Source organism: Rhinichthys klamathensis, unplaced genomic scaffold (genome assembly GCF_029890125.1).
Source record: "Rhinichthys klamathensis goyatoka isolate OS25496 unplaced genomic scaffold, OSU_Roscu_1.1 h1tg000124l_1, whole genome shotgun sequence".
Lineage (NCBI taxonomy): Eukaryota > Metazoa > Chordata > Actinopteri > Cypriniformes > Leuciscidae > Rhinichthys > Rhinichthys klamathensis.
In genome coordinates, this window is record NW_026606661.1 from 832,934 (window position 1) to 857,068 (window position 24,135).

The 24,135-nt window shown below is 36.7% G+C and overlaps 1 protein-coding gene across 3 annotated transcripts in view; it reads right to left on the reverse strand.

Annotated features, from left to right (window-relative positions):
- Positions 1-3,683, reverse strand: part of LOC130089102 (contactin-4) — a 97,395-nt gene extending 93,712 nt beyond the window's left edge. For 2 of the 3 annotated variants that reach the window (XM_056256200.1, XM_056256202.1), the window contains exon 1: positions 3,576-3,683. The gene's annotated coding sequence lies outside the window, so the exon portion shown is untranslated. Of the gene's footprint in view, positions 1-3,570 lie in introns of all 3 variants that reach the window. The other variant, XM_056256201.1, reaches the window with a different exon arrangement.
- Between the last annotated feature and the right edge of the window lie 20,452 nt (positions 3,684-24,135).

A 24,135-nucleotide genomic window follows, 5' to 3' on the forward strand; every position in this document is an offset into this window, starting at 1 on the left:
CAATGTAAAACCTGTCCTATTGTAGTACTATTGTTTAGGAAGAACAATGGCAAGCCTTTATCCAGTTCCTTCTCTTCCTCAAGACCATAAATCAAACCTTCCTTTTCAGAAAGGATGATACCACAGTAATCTCAAAGGATGTACAGTTGAAAATACCACTGGCAGAGGACAATTCGAATCGACAATTGTGTGACATCTCAAAAAAGTTGCTGTTAGTGTTCGGTTCACCGTAAGGCCTGGATTATTAATGGATAACGAATACTATTATTTGGATGAATAAAAAATATGACGCGGGTTAATATTTATAAAGCTGCCAATAAGCTATGTTTCTCTAACGTACTGTGGCATTAACCGCTCGCAATATTTTTAGCAAGGAGGGAAGAGGAGAATGATGAAAGTACTTTTCGGATGAAAACTGTACGGAACATGATAATTCCATTCCCTCTTGCTCTAAGCATTGACAGTGAGGGCTTTGATTTATTCATGAACCTTGCGCATACTGCCAAGAAGCATTAAATCGGAGCATGTGACTGAACGGGAGAGTGTGTGTGTGTGTGTGGGGGCCCAAAAAAAAAGTTGCTGAGAAAAGCAAATTACAGGTTCAAAACAAATCAAACCAAGGTGTGGACACCACATGTCTGGCACCTTCTCCATAACTCTACTGGAAAAACGATTTGTCTCAACATGAACCAATTAAAGCATTTCCCTCTTCAAAACTCACCTTGGGAAACACTTTGGAGAGTGCCAATCTTTGTTCCAGCAGAAATAGAAATGCCTTTCTTTGAAGAAAGTGCTTCGTATTAAGGTCTTTCATCATCATGTTGAGCTTGTTTACCAAGTAATAATAAATTGTCTTTTCAGAGGTGTATTTGAATATTTTGGCTTTTGAGCCAGCAGAAGCACATCTCCTGCAAAACTAGCCAAATGCCCTTTCAACTACCTTCAAACGTCCTCTTTAAGCATATCATATCAGCGGCCATGGGAAATGCTTGCTAAATGTCACATAACATGCATATCTGGGTCCACGTCTACACACATGCTGGATCGAATAATTTTAATAATCTAATAATCTATAAATACTTTTTTTTAATGGAACAGTTTATTTAACCTTAAGACAAAATATAAAATAAATAAATATATGTTTGTTATTTTTGATACATCAGGCTTTTATGGTTCATATGGTATGATATAGTGAGAATATGGAGCTCACAAAAAAAAAGCCTCAAATCAAATTTATCCAGAGGACAAAAGCGAGCAAAAATCACAGTGAAGTGCGTCCACACTGGCAGGCTTTTTGACTACCTGTTGTAATTTACTTTTGCATGAAATAGACATTAAAAATTTCTAAATGCATCATCAGAGAAGCGCTAAATAAATAAGAAAGATATTAGCCATCCAAAACTACTTTGCTTCATTATAAAACTATTTAGTTGTGTCTTCTGTCGCTTTAAATGCTCCAGCTCTTTAATGTTGGGAGGTTCTGTTTGACTGAATGTTTTTAATGTTATTTTGATTTTGATTATGTTTATCATTCATCTGCTGGAAAAAAACAATTGTTCTGAAAGTGACTCCAAACTAAAGATATCGTTCCTCTGTTGTTTTTGTTAGTTGTGGTGTGGACTTTGCTATTCTCATATAGGAAGATAAGATTATTATTTTACTTTATAGTCAAAGTTATTGTTGTAGATATTGTCCTTGGTGTGAACAGGCCTTTAGGACTGAGCATAACTAGAGAAATGTATATTCATCACCTCAGAAATCACTGTACTGTAATATGTAATAATATTAATATATAATATATGTACTGTAATAATGATCGGAAATTACAATTTGTTTTTAACTTCTCGTATTTTACAAGTTTACCATGCCATAAAAAGACAGTAAAATAAAAAAAAACATTCATTTTAATTTTAAAAAGTTTACCGTTACTGTAATATGAATACAGTATAAACCTTGGAATAGGTGTTAGATTTTCAGAGCATCATGATTTCACTGTATATTTTCAAGCATGTCTTATGCATGACTATAGAGTCGTACTTTGTTGGCATTAAGGATCAGTTCACTATATCAATACTAATAGTCAACAGAAGGAAGCCAGTGTAGTGCATGCTCAGTTTAAAATCACAGCTTTGGTAAGCGTGTGTGTTGGAAGGGGGAGGCTGATACGTTAAGAGTTATCTCTCTGGAAAGTTGCTTTATTAGCAGATGTTAGCAGAAGGTTATACACTCAACACCATCTGGAGACATGGCAAGGGAAGCTGCTGTACTTCAATAATCTACCATACAGAATGACATCAGACATACAGAAAAAGCAAGTGCGCACACTCCCTTGTCCTATTCATTATTTATTCAGCTTCTGGTATTTATACTCCTGGGAATCTCTATTCTCACAGAAGTATTCGGATCTAAATTTTAAGGGAGGCCAGGAAGTGCTCTATGAAGGGTAAGTTTTAGAATCATAAAATCACATCTGGCTTAATTTTTTTTTTATCACATTTATAGATAACATATCATTCGAATCAGTAGGTTATCTTATTTAATTTGATACAAAACACCCAAGCGTTTCACCTAGGAATATAAGCTGATGCAGAGTTGTAGCACTTTTCAATACAATACATCAACTGATGACTTCACACAATGGGACAGTGAATACAAACCTTTTGTAAGTAAGATCATACACATCTGTGATGTTCTTAGATTAGGTTTACATAGACACAAACTTATGTGTTACGCATGGTCAGATTTACAAGGAACTACTGCAACCCTAACAGTCAATAGCAAGGTGAAACAACCCACCTGATCTCATAAAGCAGAACATTATATTCCAAAATAAGAAATTGGGGTTCACACAGGACGCATTCCGTCTGCTCTACTTTTAATCATGTAGCCAGACGTGTCTGGCAGGTGCGTCGCGTCTCGCGCTATTCCCGTTTGGAATATCTCCTTTCCCTATTAAGGATATAGTTCACCATTCGTTTTTAACCATAGGCTACTGTGAAAGTGAGTAGAATGAGGATGCAATTCTGCGCGTGTTCCAATTAAAGTAATACTGGTTTGGAACGACGCGAGATTGAGTAAGCGATAACAGAAATCTAATTTTGGGGTGGTCTGTCCCTTTAAGACAGTAGAACTGTAAAAACAGTTCAACTTTTAAAAACCCGTCCTGTGAACGTTGCGCGCCGTCTTGCTGCAAGAACGCGCCGTGTGTGACGCATCCCATGTCGGATACACGCGCGCACAGCACTGTCACATTATTTTAGAATGCCATATCGAACAAAACTTATAAGAAAAACTCGGCCATGCATGATTCATAATTCACAAGATCCTTAAATCAATGATATTTAATGATATAGAATAACGTGAGGCACATAAGTGTCCTTCAGGTAAGTGATTCGCAGTAGAACTAATAAAAATGCACAAGACGCCTGGCGTGCTTTGGCGCGTCCCCGTTTTCCCGCACCATACAACATAGCCAATCAGTTAGACGCCTTTTTCAAATATTTAGATGTACTAATCATATCATTTACCTCTGGATAAACACATTGCACCGATGAAAGCGAGTCGTCTTACCTTACCTCAAGCTCGGTTCCAGTAAAGGCAGTGAACGGAGACAGTGGGGAGAGATGTGGTCTGCTGGAGACACAGTGAGGTCTGCTGTCCGAACTGTTGCCCGTCTCCTCTCAAAGCGTATAGCTATTCTTAACTGAACGAAACCCCTCCCCTGCTTCACACATGATATTTTCAGCTACATTGTATTTGGGAAAAGATTAATTTGTCCGAATCCATGCTTAAATGAACTACCTGTGCTGTCGAGACGTTTTGCTAGTATAGCCACCGATTTTTTTGTTGTGGTTGTTGACATCTGTCAGGGCTGCGGTGTCAAAATATGGCACGAGGTCAATGTTTTGCAACAACATTTCTTTCTGAAAAGAGGTTTATTTCAGTCATAGCAGGTTAAACTGTATAATATCTGTGTGCATTAGTGGCTCCTTAAATGCATATAAACTTTGCCCAAGTAGCCTAATAAAAAATTAAGTGGCTCGTATTTGGCAAACACCTCCACACAATTATTTGCAGTTGCTTAAGGTGTAATAATTCCTTAGACATGTGAACATTTCATTAGATCAGATTTTTTATCAGATTAGCTACTGTTTGAGGTCAGTAAGATTTTTTTTTCTTACAAAAAAAACAAATCAATCAAAGAGGATTAAATTGATAAAGTGACAATATAAAGACATTTATAATTTTACAAAAAATGTTTTTTAAAAAAAAAAATCTGTTTGCTTAAAGGGTTAGTTCACCCAAAAATGAAAATTCTGTCAGTAATTACTCACCCTCATGTTCCAACCCCGTAAGACTTTTGTTCATCTTCGGAACACAATTTAAGATATTTTTGATGAAATCTGAAAGCTGGCTCACTCCTTCATAGGCTTCTAGACAATTACATTCTGCCGGTCCAGAAAAGTTAGTAAAAACATTTTTAAAATAGTCCAAGTGACTACCGTGGCTCAACCTTAAGTTTATCAAGCGACGAGAATACTTTTTGTGCACAAAATAAAAAATTTGACTTAATTCAACTTCATTTTCTTCTGTGTGGGCCTCAGAGTGAGTTCACGAGAGCGCCACGACGCATGCGCGAGAACTGAGAAGACGACGCTCACGATCATTTGATGGGAAAGTATGAAAGGTAAGCCATTCATTTTGCTGTATTGGTAAGGCACTTTTACGTTTTCTAGTTGGATTCTCACGATTCGGAGATCCAGGAAATGCACACTTTAGAACCATTTTAAACACTACATCGAGAACCATCTGCGTCATCTTCTCAGTTCTCGCGCATGCGTCGTGGCGCTCTCGTGAACTCACGTCAGATCAAGGGGGTAATCTATTAGCCGGAAACTAAAGCCAAGGGGGTAATCCACCAGCCGGAAACTGAAGCCTCCCTTGGCTAGCAAGGTAGCAAGCCTTCCCCTGCTGTTAGCATTCCATTGACTCCCATTCATTTTGGCATCACTTTGACAGCGAATAACTTTACATCTGAGGCGTCCAAAGCCTCCATTTGACCATTATTTATTTCTAAAGAAACACGGCAATGTATAAAAGGCTCCCATTACTTTGTATCTTACGTAATGGCCCAGGAGAAGCCGTTTTTGTAAAAATAGACTAACGATTGCGTCATAACCATGCGACTCTCTGTCGCACAGTAGAGAAATGACCGTATAGACAGAAGGAGAAGCTTGCGGGCAATCGGGGGGACGTGGAGGCATAAAGTCAAGGGAGAAACCCATAGAGAGTCATAAAGTTGCTCCTGCTTCTAGCTCATGGACAGCTCCTACTCACGCTCTCCATCTCTGCAAGATTCGGAAGGGAAGGATTCAGATTCCTCTTGGCAAAACTACTAGAAGACTTACAACTGTCAGACAGGTTGCTCACGTCACATCTCCGTCGTCAAGCTCAGTTTGAGCCTGCACAGTGCGCTCAGCCATCAGGAAGTGAGTGCTTCTAATTGTTGGCTTCACTTTTCTCCGTTGAAATCGTCGATGTGTCCATTTCTTTTACTGTTTATGCGTCAGATGCCCACACAGAAGAAAATGAATAGTTGAATAAAGTCATTATTTTTGTTTGTTTGTTTGCGCACAAAAAGAATTCTCGTCGCTTGATAAACTTAAAGGATTAGTTCACTTTAAAAAAAAAACTTTTGCTGATAATTTACTCACCCCCATGTCGTCCAAGATGTCCATGTCTTTCTTTCTTCAGTCGAAAAGTAATTAAGGTTTTTGATGAAAACATTCCAGGATTTTTCTCCATATAATGCACTTTGCTGGGCACCAAACGGTTCAAGGTCCAAAAGACAGTTTCAGTGCAAACTGCAAACTGTTCAAAGGGCTTTAAACGATGCCAGACGATGAATAATGGTCTTATCAAGCGAAACGATCGCTCATTTAAAAAATAAATAACAAAGTTTAAGTTTAATAATGTCAAATGCTCGCCTTGCTCTGTTCTGTGATGCACGTTCGTGACTCTCCTGTTCGAACTCGTTCATCAAAATGAACGAATCTTTTTCCGAGTCATTTCGTTCATTTCGCTTGTTAAATGAACCAAATGACTTGAAAAAGATTTGTTCATTTTGATGAACGAGTTCGAACAGGAGAGTCACGAACGTGCATCACAGAACAGAGCAAGGCGAGCATTTGACATTATTAAACTTAAACTTTGTTATTTATTTTTTAAATGAGCGATCGTTTCGCTTGATAAGACCATTATTCATCGTCTGGAATCGTTTAAAGCCCTTTGAACAGTTTGCAGTTTGCACTGAAACTGTCTTTTGGACCTTGAACCGTTTGGTGCCCAACAAAGTGCATTATATGGAGAAAAATCCTGGAATGTTTTCATCAAAAACCTTAATTTCTTTTCGACTGAAAAAAGAAAGACATGGACATCTTGGATGACATGGGGGTGAGTAAATTATCAGCAAAAGTTTTTTTAAAAGTGAACTAATCCTTTAAGGTTGAGCCACTGTAGTCACTTGGACTATTTTAACAATGTTTTTTTTTTTTTACTTTTCTGGCCCGGCAGAATGTCTTAAATGTCTTAAATATCTTAATTTGTGTTCCGAAGATGAACGAAAGTCTTACGGTGTTGGAACATGAGGGTAAGTAATTACTGACAGAATTATCATTTTTGGGTGAACTAACCCTTTAAACTTTCTATTCATCAAATAAAAACAAAAAAACATTGACAATAATAATAAGAAATATGTTTTGGGCACCAAATCAGCATATACATATTTCTGAAGGATCATGTGACTGAAAGTATAAATTTAAAATAGAAAAAAAAAACCTGTTGTGATTTTTTATCAAATAAATACAGCCTTGGTGAGCAATAAGTTTTAAATTCTTAAAAAACATTTTAAAAATATATTACCAACCCAAAACTTTCAAATGTGTATATGAAAAATAGATTGTTATTAGTAGTATATAATTTAACTCATAATAATATTACTGGTTGACATAATATTTAAATACAATATATGTCTTTGCCCTTTATAACAAAATAATCAAACCAAGTGACAATTATTTTAAAGAAAAATAGCACAAACAGAACATTTCACTTGTGTGAACTGACTTTAGACATCCTCTAAAAATCACCTTAGGACCATTGGTTAAAAGTAACTGCAAAAGTTAGTTGTGCGAAAAGTTTTATAATCAATTGTAATAATAATATTCAGACATTGGGTCTGACTAAGTATCCAAAAGTGTACTGTATATTCATATAGGCTAGTCTATAGTTTCAGATGTAATTTACATTTTAAATTAAATGTATTTATACTGATCTGTTCATTGCCTATGTTTCTCACTTACAGATGAGTCATTTTAGTGTTATCTATAAATATACTAATACGCCTGTAATTGAAAGAAGTCTTAACTTTGCTGCTCACATCCCACAAGACCAACTGCTGAAACTACCTTTCCATGGTTTATTCCTTGAAAGGAGACTCTTGAAAAGAAGTTACTAGGCTGTCTGGTTTCCTCATTGTCTTTCAATTTCCAACCATCATTAGCAACAAACTCTCACAGTCGAAACAGATTTCTCTTTAGTACTTTTCAATCCTCATAGCAGGAAAAGACCTGGCATGGGGGAATTTGTCTCTTTTTTTTTTACTTTCTTCCACCGTAATTGTGACCTTTTCTGATGGGTTCTGTACCCTTTCCTGCAGACAGATGAGGACCCTTGCAATCTCCCAAACGTGTGGAAGCAAGCAGATGGCTGGCTAATTCTTTTGTGTGTGTGTGTGTGTTTGCTACAAAGGCACAAAAAAAGCACATAAAAAGCTATAAAAGCACATAAAAGTAATATTAACATAACAGATTATAACCTGAAGGGACATGTATGCAAAGAGCTGTCCTCCGGAGGGTATCACTTGAGCCATGACTGTTCGCATATCAATACTCCCAAGTTCCCCAGCGAAAAAACCACCAACGGAAATAGAAAGGATATGGCAAGGATACCGCAAAGCTCGATTTCATTATCTACAGGGAAAGACGGGAGAAAGAGAGAGAGTGTCAAGAGTTCCAGGAATATAAACTACACCCAGGACAAATATACAGCTATCAGACACGTTCATACAATTAAGATATTCGTTTCATGTAATTACCACAAATTCCGGTGGGACACCGAGCGTTACACAATGAACTTCCTGATACTGCTGAAGCTTGCAGATGAGTGACTGGCTCAGGAGTGTTATATGATTCTGAAGGTTGAGGGTGAAAGTGACTTTTACTCATGCATGGCAGGGTGTTGATTCGGCACATTATTTCACTTCGCTATGATGTTTATCGCCTATCTGGCCTTTACTAAAAATGACAGCTGAGGTGGGTGGAGATGAACAGACTTTGGTCAGCGGACGATTTTGTAGCGCTTTTGACCGAAGTTCTGCATTTTAATAACCAACCGGGACTCGTTTTACTGTTCGCCACTGGGTTTACAGAGTTGTACAAAGTGGTTTATGGGAGGCAATGGACGTCCTCTTATTCAGCAAGGATGGATTAAATTGATCAGAAGTGACAGTAAAGACATTTATAATGTTACAAAAGATTTCTATTTCAAATTAATAGAGTTATTTTTTTATCAAAGAATCTTAAAAAGTGTAAGAATGAGCATAAGAGATTTTCAAAAACGTTTTACTAAATCTTACTGACCTCAAACTTTTGAACAGTAGTGTATTATGCCAAGTCTTCTGAAGCCATATATACTATTGTCACAATTTGGTCCACAATTAATGGAGAAAAGAAAAAATCATAGAGAAACTTTACCCTATAGTGACTTTTTTTTTACTAGATATATTTGAAATACATTTATTTTATGCCAAGTATACTACAAATACATGTACATATTATGTACTTAATATAAATACCCTGCACTTGTACTTTTGGTATACTTAAAGTCTGCTAAATTGGAACAACTAATTTTGTTATCTTTGTAACTTTAGTTATCCGGAAATAGTGCTGAGGTCCAACTAAAGATATACTTTAGTATATTTGATTGTGCTAAAGTGGAACTATTGCAAATATACTTTAGGTACACTTTAAATATCTTGCATTAAAGACTGATATTAGACAGAGATCATACTATCCTTACTAATAGTGATATTAAACACATTTTAAGGCTTAATATTAAGAAATGTGCATTGTACAATAAAGAAGTACTCCAAATAATTATAATTTTAATATCTGTAAGTCTCAAGCTCAAGTGTCAGTAAAAATGTTAATGGAGTATACTCAGTATGAAATAGCATTTTCATACTGAGCATTTTCATACTGCATTTTCATACATGCATTTTAAATACATTTTGGTGTAGGGTTTTTTTTTCACTAGGGTAACTAATTATACAACACAAAAGAGAGCTTAGAAGTAACGGTGCGTACTTAAACACAACCAACACCAGACAATGAGGAACTGAAAACAAAACGGCATATACAGTATATACACAAGATAACAAACTCAATGGCTGCATCCGAAATCGCATGCTTCCCTACTATATAGTAGGCAAAAAACAGTACAAAAGATGTATGTCTAAATTCACATAAATTCTCATAAAAGTGTAGGCAAAAAGTACCCGGATGACCAAATACTTCTGGCGAGATTCTAAAGTTGTAGAGTTTTTTAAAGGCTTACAACAATGATTACTGCATTCTGTACTTCAATTAGTGCATTAACTTTTTTAAAGTGCCATATTACCATCCCTGTGTTCTCCTGTAGCTCATTTACACTCATAGAGTCATGTGTCCTGTCATCAAACTCCCCTATGTGTCGCTTGGCAAACACACTCTGACACAATCATTCTCTACTGAGAAAAAGGGCCTCAGTTAAAAAGTTAAAAAATAGACTGACCTTTTCTTTGCCTAATGTGACAAGATACATCCTTGTATAAATGTCACAGTATATCATGCAGCTCCAGATATGACTTTGAGCATCAGCTTCATACGCATACTACTTTTAAAGCAAGTAGCAATGGCTTAAACCAGTGGTTCTCAAACCTTCAGATCATTGGTGTCAACACCTAGTAACAATAACGTTACCTCTATTTTTGTCCAGCATTGTTCAACTACACAAACTTGAAAGCAAAATCTTAAGGACTGTATGAGAGACATTTTGAATAAAAACAATATTCCTGCTCTTAAAATGAATGCATAAAACACTAATCTGTCCTAGTGTGGCCAAATAGAAAGAATTGCAATATCTGCATTAATGTTAATATGCAATTTTGGCTGAAAGTTCTTTAATTCAAACCCATAATCACTAAATATATTTCATAATTTGGCGCCGTATAGTTTATTGAAATTCTGCCTTCTAAAAGCAATTGAAATTCTGTCCAGCTGGGGTAATTTATGCTCAAAGCTGAATTCAGTTTTTGAGTCAATATAAGTCCACTATAAAAGCTTGAAATTAAATTGAGCGTATAGATGCTTATGTTGAGAGTAAGTGGAATATTATCCTTTTTGGGGATCCCATCATATTTTAGCTGTTTTTTATAGGCATGCGGAACACAACTGTGTCACATGGACATCTTGAGATCTATTCAAATGAATTGCATTGCCAAAGTAAGAATTTAGTCCATGCATTAGAGTCTAAAATACATAACAAATATACCATTCAAAGGTTTTTTATCTGTAAGATTGTTTTTAATGTTTTTGATAAATACAGTAATATTGTGAAATATTATTACAATTTAAAATCAATTTATTTTATTTTATATATTTTAAAATGTCATTTATTCCTGTGGAGAAAGCTGAATTTTCAGCATCATTACTCCAGTCTTCGGTCACATGATCCTTCAGAAATCATTCTGATGCAAGAAACATTTCTTATTATTGCCTTATTAAAGTAGAAAACAGTTGTTCTGCTTTAATAATTTTTTATGCAATACTTTTTTTTTGTCAATCACATCAGTTTTTGCTGGTTTTATGTGCATATAGAACACAATTGTGGTGCATTAAGATTCTTATTCAAATCATTGCAATCTAGTGCAAAGTATTAACGTCTAAGACACGTTGTATAATTTTATATAGATCAAATTGTATATTTATCAGAAATTAGAAATAAAACATGGAAAAATAAAAATGCCCATTTAAATAAAGTATACTGTAATTGGACAAACATTTGTAAATTGTAATATCCATGTGTCATGTCCAGTTTGAGAACCGCTGGCCTTTAGTAGCCTGCCATCACATATAAAGTCTGAGCATGGTTAAGATTTATTGCTAGAGACACTGCTTTCATCTTACCTGCTGCCAGGGAGATATTGTAGGAGATGCACTGGACTGTGTGGATACCACACAGCAATTCACATTCTGAGTTCCTGCCTGTCTTTTTTATGTTTGAGTGCATGAGAGTGAGTATGTGTCTTCAGATAAAACAGCCCAAAAGCTTACTGTCTCTAGCCATTTCTGTGATGTTATTGAAGAAGTGAATGCATAGTGAAAGGACGCTTCACTTGTCCTAGGCAAAAGTGAACTGAACAGGTTACAGTGACGGCAATACAATAACCATGTAATTGGTCGTATTTTGCTACACGGAAGTACGTTTTTTTTTCAGACTTCCAATTCTCTATATTGGAATATAGCATAACAAATTTGCAAATAAAGCATCCAAAAATCTTTAGTTTGTGGGAAATTGGTGCAAAATTCCTTTAATAAAAATGAAAGTTGCTGCAATAGGAGAAGCCACTTTGGCTCTTTTTTTTTAATGTTTTTGTCATGTTATCTTGCGTGTGGAGGCGGATGGTGTTTGGGAATGAAATTATTTGAGACTGTTCTGGGAGGTAATTAAACCCAACCATTTTGATGATAGACTTTGGCTCAGGCATTTCAGAATGATCAAACTGACATTTAAGATGCTGTGCACTGAAAATGGTCCACTGGTTAGTCCAGTTATCCAATCACATCCCCTGTTGTGGCATTTTTGTTGTTGCACATCAAGGTATTTAGCTGGTAAACATGTTTCCATCATTTTCCTGATATTTTCCAGAAAGATAGATCCTACTTCCAGTAAATGTTTTTACAATAGGACAATACAGAGTAATTGCACTGTGAAGGAGTGAATACCTCATAAATAGCACTGCAGGATATCCAGTTAGACATGCTAAAAAAAGACAGATGGGAATCGTTGCATTCAGAGTGGTGTCTCTGAACGGTAAAAAAATAAAAAGACAAACCGACCTTTTGCGTTTCACATCTGGACTTTTCAATCAGAGACTGACCCGTCGCTAATAAGTGACATCCCTGGCACGCTCAGTAATTTATGAGCTACCACTGCAAATTGCTTCACAGGGGAACGCAGCAGTGCCGTTTGGAGAAAGTAAATGCCTTCGAGACGGACCCCTGCATGTCAAACCAGCTCTATATACGCCACCTCACACAAGGGAGAAAGGAAGCTCCTTTTTTAGAGCTTAAGGAAGCTCTATTTTACCAATCATTTCCAAAAAGGTTATATGACATGAGGGCCGAGTTTTGATTGTTATTTGGGCTTTGTGGTTGTCTAGTTTTTCACAAGTAGGCTACTTTGTCTAGCCTCATGCTCCATAATCTCAAAAGGATATAATAATAACATGCTAGATTGAAAACAGATTAAGCAGATAGTTCCAACTCTGAAATCTGACTGGATTCACATCATTCCTAACAGCACTACTTAACCATGGTAAAATGTTGTAATGGCTATAATGGCCAAAGGGCATGGTGCAGAAACTTCTACTGAAGTAGTAGTTCAGTCTTTCTACACTGCTTTTCTCCTAATTGCATCTACTGGGAGAAGATTCTCAAGTGAGGTGAAATAAACCAATGACCCAGTTTTAGAGCTGACCAAGAGAGAACCTTCTGTGACCTAGCCTAACCTTTTTAGCCATAATTCCCAGCCTTGGGAAAGACTCGCTGTCTACAGTGCAATCCGGTCAGTGCATCACTGTGATTTGTAGGCCCAATTGCAATGGTTTTCTAACAACTGTATTTTAGACAGAGATTTGGGATTTCTACAGTTCTTTACAGGTCATCTGTTTTATAGGGGAGGGGAAAAAAATCGATACAGCATAGTATTGGGATATTTTGCGCGGGAATGTTTATCAATACATGGGCGCCAAGTATGGATCTTTTCAGGGCATGAATTTTTGCTTGGGATTGTGAGTATTGTGCATAACTTTACCTTAAGCTCAGCAATTATAATGCTGGAAATAGTAAAAAATTATTTAAAATCTTCCCTTCAGACTTCAGTGAGAAAGTGCAGTGAGCTGTTTAAAGGCAGCGCGTTCTTGTATATTTCCGAACATGGACTGCTCAGTCCAGGCTAATTAAACATGTTAATTCGACACGCAAATGCCGTCCCACCACGTCTGCATTACAATCCAACGGCGCGTTTAGATGAAACAAAACTTTCGCTCGCAGTTAGAATCATAGAAGCCTTCTACATAATGCCGTTTCTATTGGCTGAGCCTAAATGGCATGTGACTAAACATGACCTTCTATCTCTGATAAAGCAGGAAAATAGTCATTTTCAAAGAGAAGAAAAACCAATAATAACAGCCACTGTCAAAACATTTTTAAAATACCATTAAATATTTGTTGTGTATGTATTGTTTGCAAATTTTTTTTTAAATCAAATAAAGAATACATAAAAATACTACTTTTGACCAGCCATGGAGAAAGATAGTTATGGCATTATATATATAAGTAATAAATACTATATAATTCATATTATAAATAAAACATAAAATTACAATAGAATATACTTATGTCTGATTCTATAAATAATGTTTTAGTTAAATCTGAATAGCAATTTAGATTTAACTAAAACATTATTTATATAATGTTTTAGTTAAATAATGTTTTAGTTAAATCTAAATTGCTATTCAGATTTAACTAAAACATTATTTATAGAATCATAAGACATATTCTATTGTAATGTTTTAGTTAAATAATGTTTTAGTTAAATCTGAATAGCAATTTAGTCATTTTTTTGTGTGACAGCATACTTTTTTTTTTTTTATGTTGCTCTGTCTGTTCAGTCAAATCAATTCAAGGGATGTGAGAATTGTTCCTGTTGACTCAGGAGCGAGAACATCAAGGTGCAAATCTTCTCCTAAAACAATGTGTTTACTCTCCAGCTACAAACGGATATGCTGAGCACTGTTAATTACAATGCAAAAATAAATTTTAATTAACGTTACGAAAATAAACATTGCTTTAATTCCTCATGATATGGAGCCTTGCACACTTTTCTTATGCAGTTGCAAGGTTGCTTTACTTTGTTGATGCAAGCAATGACTTATACAACATAAGTTTTAAATCAGAAGTCTGTTTGACTTTTAACAAACACTAAATCAATAACTTCAAGGTGTACTGAGTAGTTGCACATTCACGGTTCACTACAAGGAGGTCTGGAATACCTAGAGAAAGCTATAACATTAGCATTCCTATTCATCAAAATAGCAGCTGAATATATATATATTATACTGCACCTTTAAGGATCAGTGCCTCAGTGCCTTTAAAAAAAGAGAAATGTATATGAAAAAGCAACAGCAAATACATCAAAGCAAAAGCGAGATTTGAAGTCAAAAAGCATGCAGAGAATCCTCCTAACAACAAAAAGAAAAAAGCATGAGACTCGCTCTGTAGTGGCTAGTGGCAGCTCAAATGAGTCTCATTATGTTCGTTCCACTCTGCATACATGAAATAGAAAGAAATTGCCCTGAGTGTCAGTGGGACAACCACAGGATCTCTCCTTAATGTAGGGAACATGTCAAGGTTGCCCTACTTTCTAAAAAGCATGAATGATGCACCACATTCTTGCAAAAACTTTTGTCTTTTTTTGCTTACGCAACTCACTTGTGCAACCAGCACTAGCAAAGATGGATGTGCGCACGGTATATGCGACGTAGAGGCTTGCCCTACGAGTGTCACATCTATCTGTGCATCTCACTTACTCAAGGTTGCAGTGAGATGATAAACTCTACTTCCAGGCCCGTTATGATTTTCATTCCCCTGCTGGTAATGGGGCTTGAAAAGAGAATCTGGCTGTAAGTAATTAAGAGGGCTGTGCAGTGCCCCTAATCTGAATATGAAAAGAATGTTCCTGAATTTCAAACATGAACATGATTTGCTCCACTTTCGTTCATCGTTTAATGATTTTCTAAGCCGTTTTGTGCTTTGTGGTCGTTTCTTTGTCACTCTGGGCTGAATTAAATGTTATTAAGCGTACCTTCTGTTTTTATTGACATGCACCGTCAGCATTTACAACTCTCTGAACGAGAGGTGCTTTCTCAGTGAGAAGACTCTAAATAACTGGTGGTAAATAAATAAAGCACAGCAAATATTACAAAATATGACACAAGATGTGTGTTTCGACTAATGTTTCCTCTATCATTATGGAAAGCGAGTAAACTGGGCCACTCAGCACCCCGGGAACACCCCACTCTTCATTTGGCTAGGCGGCTACCCACTGAGCAAAATATGTTCAATGATGAATGTTCGTGATCTTCCAGAATATCACAATTTCTCAAGAGAAAATACTATTCATTATAATGTCCATTGCAGTGGGTTGAGGTTAAAACAGGGATTTTCAAACTTTTTAATGCTAAGGACCTCCAAGTATAACGATCCTCTTGTAACAAACCCTGCTGTTAAATATAAATGCAGCTACTTTATATAATTTCATGTATATGAAGTCCCATTCATACTGTGTATAATGAAATATACTGAAATATACTGAGCCCCTAAGGGGAAAAAGTGGTGGAAAAAAGTTCAATGCTTCAAAGTCAATTATTTTGCCTGCGAACGAAAAGTTTCTCGGGGAACACAAAACATTTGCGAGAGAATGCAAAAGCATTGCCAAATATTTTTTATCTCTCATCTCATTTTTTTCTTCACCATGTCCCTTTAGGGGCTCCGCATATATTATAAAGAACACAAAATTTAAAAACAAATATCATTCAATCAGAGAAATATTTAATACTGTTGTGATCTAAATTATTCAACCCCCATTGCAAATTAGGTTTATTGGCAAAAAGCTGTTTGCAATGAACAAATCAGACAAAAATAATTGAAATAGCTCAACACAACCACTGTTTCTAGTGATTTCCCCAAATTCAACTGAAAATGCAACTTTTAATGACTTCTGCAGTCTCAAAATTATTCAACCCCTTCATGGCAAGCATCTTTAGTACTTAGTAGAAGACCATTTTGCTGTTATGACCTTCTGCAAATAAGATGTATAACCAGACACCGCAGCTTCTGGCAGCGTTTCTGAGGAATCTTAGTCCATTCCTCTTGAGCAATGGCCTTCAGTTCAGTAATATTCTTGGGTTTATGTGCTGCTACCGCCTTCTTCAAATCCCACCAGAGATTTTCTATGGTTAAGTCAGGTGACTGTGATGCCACGGTAGAATCTTCCAGGACTTCTTCTACAACCAAGCCTTGGTAGAATTTGAGGTATTCTTCGGATCATTGTCCTGTTGGGAGGTCCAATGACGCCCAAGCTTCAGCTTCCTCACTAACAGCATGACGTTTTCTCCTAGGATTTCCTAATACTACAATGAATCCATCTTGCCTTCCACACGCTTATAGTGCCAGAAGATGTAAAGCAGCCCCAGAGCATCACCGAGCCACAACAAACTTAACTGTAGGCACAGTGTTCTTTTCAGCATATGCTTCATTCTTCTTTCTCCAGACATACCGCTGATCCACAGGGCAGAAAAGTTCCAATTTTGTTTTATCGCTCCACAGAACAGAATCCCTAAACTTCTGTGGCTTATTTATGTGATTTTGAGCAAATTGGAGCCGTCTTCCTTGTGCTTTTGGGTCAGTAGTGGTGTACGTCTTGGAGTTCTGGTATGCGTTTAGTACGTGCCTTATACTGTGCAAGCTGAAACCTCAGTGCCTGTTACCACCGAGTTTTTCTGCAGGTCTTTTGTAGTCACTCGAGTGTTTTTCTGAACTTGCCTTCTCAGAAATCTGGTTGTAGCCATTGATAGCTGACCCGTCCAGGTAGTGTAACCCCTGAAGCCCTTGATTAGTTACGTCAGCTGTGCTTGAGACCTTGCAGATTTGTGCTTTTGTGAGGGATACTATTCAGGGGGTTGAATAATTTTGAAAGTCATTAAAAGTTGCATTTTCAGTTGAATTTGGGGAAACCACTTGAAGCATTTGTTGTGTTGAGCTATTTCGATTACTTTTGTTTGATTTGTTCATTGCAAACAGCTGAAAGTCTGTACATTTTGCCAATTAACCTGATTTGCAATGGAGCTTGAATAATTACAACTGTATATAGGCTGCATTTATTTGAGCAAAAAAATACAGTATAAACAGTAATATGTAAAACAATTTAAAATAACTAGCTTTCTATTTCAATGAATGAATTGTATTTTTAAAATACAATTTATTCATGTGATGTAAAGCTGATTTACACAGAGACAATAACGGTATCCATTTCAAAAACTTGCACTTTGAAACCCGTTTTCAAAAGTTTGCATTTTAAGGTTCCCAAAACATAGCTGTCGTGCAAATGAACTGCCAAAACGCATACAAAGATTTTTCCGTTATTAGTTGAAAACGGTGTCGTTTTCAAACGTTATCAACAGCCCCCAAGGTAAAACTCAGCTAAATATCTTTTTACAACTTCCTTTATCCTTGACAGGTGTTTCAACTGAGTTGACAAGAGTGAATTTGCTAATGGAGGTAAAAGTCTTCGTAGAGCAATCAGGGAAATCTTCCTTGAAAGTAATGTGACATGATATTCCTGAGGTGAGGATTATAAATGATACTGTCAGAGAACCTGATACTATTTGACTCAAATGTTTGTACTCTGTATTACAGTTTTTTCTGACTTGCAACACTGCTGAGGGAAGCAAAAGAACAGTGATACACACATTTAATGAGTCATGCCAAAAACATTGAGACATATAGGTGCTGCTAAACCAAAATATTATGAAACTGAAAGATGGTGGTGGCGAAGTCTTCTTTTCGTTAAATGCAAGTCTCACTTACTTGTTGCAGCTGTCTGGCGACTCCAAGTTCAAAGTAATTATCTCCAAGCCAGTTTCCCATCCTTTACTGCTTTTATGTCTTTTTAAAAGTACAGACCTCGCTCAAAGCATTTCACTACGTTATGGCACGGTCCAATACGGCAGTCGCCTTGATGATGGGGACCATCGACCAGAAATAAATTGCTCTGGGTAACAGGCATGTCAGGTGGCCATATAATCAATCTTTCAGCACCATGGACAGCGGCGATGTGTAAAGAAATTTAGCAGCGGCATTGTGAAAAACCATTAACTACGTGCTGCCAGGAACAAGCCGCTCACAGATGAATGGTTGAACATGCAGCGAAACATACCTGAAGATCTCACATGAGACCAATAGATACAAAGAGACCCTTCCCAAACCCCAGCGGCAAGTCAGTGGGCGACAGTTTCCACATCCTTTGATCTTCTTATCTCCAAAATACAAGCACTTCAGATTCATTCAGGCTGCCAGAATTTGGCCCAGCCTCAGCCGAAATTGATCAACATCACATGCACGGAACCTGAACCCTCATGAGAGCCACTTTCCATGCACTCCAAAAAGATTATTGATGTTCTCTGGTTAAATATGCAGTTAAATGCATTAAGGGACCTTTTTATTATTTTAAAATATTTGATATGATTTGTATTAGTCACTAATCAAAACAACTTTCATTTGCTTCTAAGTTTTGAACAATTGTTTATGATAGCCATTGACTAAAAAAAGGAACTGTCACACACTGTCTGCACTTCGAAATGCCAATGCTAAATCTAGCCGTGTTTATAACTAATTATCAAGCATGTCATCAGAGACAGGCAGACAGATGGTGATGCATCAAGCAAAGTTGATGGAACACTGCTGATCATTGTCATATAGGTGTTGAAACAGAAATAGGACCGTCAATGCCTTATGTTCAACTTATAGCACAGTGTGATAAAAGTTAAACTGAACTGCGTTTTGATACACGTATATATTATACAGGATATTGAAATATTATCTTTGGACTTTTTAACTAGCATAGTTTGAAAGGAAAGTAATATTTGTATTCAGCAAAAAAGCATTACATTGATTAAAAACTATTGTAAAGACATTTATTTCATGTAAGATTTCTATTTCAAATAAATGGTGCTCTTTTGAACTTATTCATCCTGAAAAGAAAATGATCACGGTTTCCACAGAATATTACGAAGCTCAACTGTTTTCAAAATTGATAATACTAAGAAAATATTTTTGTGCATCAATTAAGCATATTAGAATGATTTCTGAAGGATCATGTGACCCTGAAGACTGCAGTAATGATGCTGAAAATTCAGCTTTGCCATCACAGGAATAAACTACATTTTAAAGGTACATTAAAATAGAAAACTTAATTTTTGCTCAAATAAATGTGACATTGGTGAACATAATACCCTTCTTTCAAAAACTAGGGATGGGAATGTTTAGGCACCTCACGATCCGATCCGATTCTGGGAGTCACAATCCAATTCCAAAGCGATTCTTGATCTACATTTTTGCTTTTTAGGTTTTTACATAGCCTATAAAAAAATTGAGACCATTGAAATTTCATAATTCCTGTCACCATCAATATCACAAATACTAGCCTATACGTAAAAAAAAAACAATAACTCGAGCTTACTGAAGAAATAAACAGTGGTAGTGATAAAAAAAGAACAAAGAAACTAATTACAAGCAATATAGGACCACAAACTGAAACTACAATAGAACAAAGAAATAGACCTACCTGAAAAACTTAAATTAAATTACATTTATTCTCATTAGAATTAGACAAAAGGGATTCAGTCAAGAGCATTGAAAGATTTTCTCTTTTTTGTTGTTTAATTAACATTAATGACACAGATGACAGCAGGTATGTTAGGCTGCTGTCACTTTAAGAACAAATGCACGCATCCAACATACTGTTACATGCGTTTTCTTTCTCAACTGTTTACTTTCACTTAAGACATAAATATGTTTACGAGGATGCTTGCAAAGACGGGCAATTTAATGAATAAGTTTGTTGAAGCCCAATTTGGTGGCAAAATAACTTAATTCAGTACTTACACGCTCTATGAACAGCGTCTTCATGGGCTCGCGTCCCTCAGACAGCGCTTGGAAAACATCTCAGATGGCGCGCATAGCGAAAGGAGTTCTCTTTCGCTACTTATTGTGTTTCAGTGGTTTAAAAAAAACAACTTGTTTTTAAACCACAATGCTGAAAAACGCATGCAAACGATAAGCTTTCATGACCATGCAGCACAGCAACATCACATGAGCATAACCGCGATAGAGACGATAGTCCAAAATCTCTACTGGTTAAAGGGATACTCCACCCAAAAATGAAAATTCTGTCATCATTTACTCACCCTCAAGTTGTTGCAAACCTGTATGAGTTTCTTTCTTCTGCTGAACACAATGGAAGTTATTTTGAAGAACGATTGGAACCAAACAGTTGTGGGGAACCATTGACTTTTGGCTCTTGTTTGACCATTGAGGTTTAGTCAAGCCTCTTCGGTGGACTGTTTAACAGATAATTTTAATGGTGCACTTCGGGACTTATTGGAGTGGGTGGCCCCTGCAAAGACACGGAAGTGTTCTCTAAAAAATCATACCCCTTGGTTAAATGATGAGTTATTGACTCTCAGAAAATGCTGTAGAAAAGTTGAACGTCAATGGCGCCATACTAAGCTTGAAGTTTATTATAAGGCATGGCATGATAGTCTGACCACCTATCAGACTATGACGACTACTGCTAAGGCAGCCTTTTATTCTAATGTGATTATGAATAATAAGCATAATCCTAGATTTCTATTTGAAACTGTTAACAGACTTACACAGTGTCAGCAGCCAGTAAATAGTATGGATTTGTCAGCACATGATTTTATGATGTATTTCGATGAGAGAGTTAATTACATCCGTACGTTGATACCTCAGTCTGAGGTTGGGGGTTTAGACTGCGCTATTACAGGACCGTCTTTTATTGGAGAGGGCTATCATGAGTTTGAGCCGATTTCCCTAGCAGAGTTGACTAAAATTTTCGTAACTGCAAGAGGGACCACTTGTTCTCTGGATCCTTTGCCTGCCTGGGTTGTTAATGAACTATGGCCAACATTAGGACGGTATGTTTTAGTTGTTTTAAATCTTTCACTCTCCACAGGAGTTTTTCCAGTTTATTTTAAATCTGCGGTGATTAAACCACTACTGAAGAAACCAAATCTGGATATAAACTCGTTGGAAAATTACAGACCTGTTTCTAATTTGGCCTTCTTAGCTAAAGTATTTGAGAAAGTGGTCTCAAGTCAGCTTTTAAAGTATCTGTCATCTAATAATCTTTTTGAGCCGCTGCAGTCTGCTTTTCGAGCAAAACATTCGACAGAAACAGCACTCACAAAGGTGGTAAATGATTTGTTACTGGCTGCTGACTCAGACTTAACATCAGTCCTTTTGTTGTTGGACCTTAGCGCAGCTTTTGAGACTGTCGACCACAGTATTCTTTTGGACAGAATCGAGAATTACTTTGGCATCTCTGGCCAGGTGCTTAAGTGGTTAAGGTCCTACCTCTCAGAGAGATCTCAGTGTGTTTTTTATAATAATACATTTTCAGACCATTTTCCTCTTCAGCACGGGGTCCCACAGGGTTCAGTCCTTGGTCCGCTACTGTTTTCGTTATACTTAGCGCCACTGGGTCAAATCATTCATTCTTTTGGGATAGCTTTTCATTGCTATGCTGATGATTTACAAATATATATGCCAGTTATTGCAGGAAATGCATCTGATTCGGTTAAGTTAACGACTTGTTTGGCTGCTGTGAGAAGTTGGTTATCAGCTAACTTCTTGTTACTCAATTCAGCAAAAACTGAGATGATAGCTATTGGACCGACTAGGTTAGGACATTTATATGGTAATTTTACTCTGTCCATTGATGATTCGGTCATTCAGTGCAAGGATAGAGTAAAGAATCTTGGGGTAGTTTTCGATCGGTCATTGTCATTTGATTTGCATATTAAAGAGGTGACTAAAGTAGCCTTTTTCCATCTCCGAAAAATTGCAAAGATTAGACCAATATTAACAATGAAAGATGCTGAGGTCCTTATTCATGCCTTTGTTACATCAAGGCTTGATTATTGTAACGTATTGTTCTCAGGGTTGCCTAAGAAAAGTTTGCGAGGTCTGCAGATGGTCCAAAATGCTGCAGCTCGTATTTTGACTGGATCATCTAAATACATGCATATAACTCCTGTGCTGGCCTCACTGCATTGGCTCCCTGTTCAGGCTAGAGCTGATTTCAAGGTTTTGTTGTTAACATATAAAATAGTGAACGGCCTTGCACCATTGTATCTGACTGATCTTTTAAATTCTTATGTGCCTACGCGGGTGCTGCGCTCCCAAGGGACAGGACTTTTGACTGTACCAAAGGTTAGGAAGAAAACGGTTGGTGAGCGAGCCTTTTCGTTTCGTGCTCCAACATTATGGAACAGTCTCCCAGCTGATATTAGGCTGGCGAGTTCAATGGATGTTTTTAAATCTAAGCTTAAGACCTATTTATTCATTGCTGTGTATGAGTCCTGAATGTTCAGTGATTTCTGATGTTTCTGTATAGTGGTATTATTTCGTATTATTTTTTAATTTTTACTGTATTGTGTGCAATTTAATCTTTATTCCTGTTGTAAAGCACTTTGATGGAAAGCGCTCTATAAATAAATGTATTATTATATTATTATTACTTCCATAGTAGAAAAAAAAAATACTATGGAAGTCAATGGTGCCAAAGTTCCAATCGTTCTTCAAAATATCTTGCTTTGTGTTCAGCAGAAGAAAGAAACTCATACAGGTTTGTACGGAAGCGTATTGCATTCACTTGAAGAAAAAAAATTTACTCTGTTTTTCTGAATTAAGGAGTTAATTATCTCAGAATTACAAGATCATTTTTCATGGAAAAAAAGTTTTTGCTCTGTTTTTCTGAATTAACGAGTTAATTATCTCAGAATTACAAGATCATTTTTCATGGAAAAAAAGTTTTTGCTCTGTTTTTCTGAATGTCTCTTTTTTGAGATGATCAAGTCATTAATTCAGAAAAACAGAGCAAAACATATTTTTCATGAAAAATTATCTTGTAATTCTGAGATAATTAACTCGTTAATTCAGAAAAACAGAGCAAAAACTTTTTCCCATGAAAAATTCTCGTAATTCTGAGATAATTAACTCATTAATTCAGAAAAACAGAGTAGATTTTTTTTCCTCAAGTGAATGCAATACGCTTCCGTAGGTTTGCAACAAATTGAGGGTGAGTAAATGATGACAGAATTTTTTTGTTTGGGTGGAGTATCCCTTTAATTGTGTCTACTGGTGTATCACCCACCCGTAAGTTTACTAGTTTATCTTTCAAAGATTTTTATCCAACTGACCTGGCACTGGAGCTAAACTTTGGAACTAATCTAACATTGTTCTTCCTCAAAAGTGCACATTGCATCAACCCAATTACTTTTTAAACTTGTTTCTAGGCAAACTGATAAGAAAAACCTTGTAATAGCTGTGTGAAGCAGCCAATGCGATTGGACCTAATCATTTCAGTCAGAGCTTGCCATTTTTAAGAGTGGCATACATCAGACGGTAATTGAAATATAGACTTTAGCTATTATAAAAGACCTTCAAATGAGGACTAACTATTTGCATTGCTGCCAGTGTCTGACTGCCTCGTTTGATTCTGTATCCTGGAGGCACAATTGGGTTAGCGTGTCAATTGCACAGCGAAAATGCATCCGAGAGACTGAGGCTGTTCACTTCAGGGGCCTCGACTCCTACTCTCTCTCTGTGATTCTGTGATGAAACATGGAGAGACACACATATTACGCACACATGCTGCCAGCGATCTCAGCGTGAGCGCAGGGGGAAGACGTGAGCTCATTAGGAGTGTTATCCTGGAATGAGCTCAGCAGTGAGGCATGGGATTATTGCAGCTAGCTCTGCTACCCCGAGCTCAATTCTACATAATGAGGTATCCTCAGTAGGCCACCAGCGGTTGTGCTGTCTCATATCTGAACCTTGTGAGCAGGCAACGTGTGAGTGTATCTGATTATCTGAGTGCATATGCAAGACC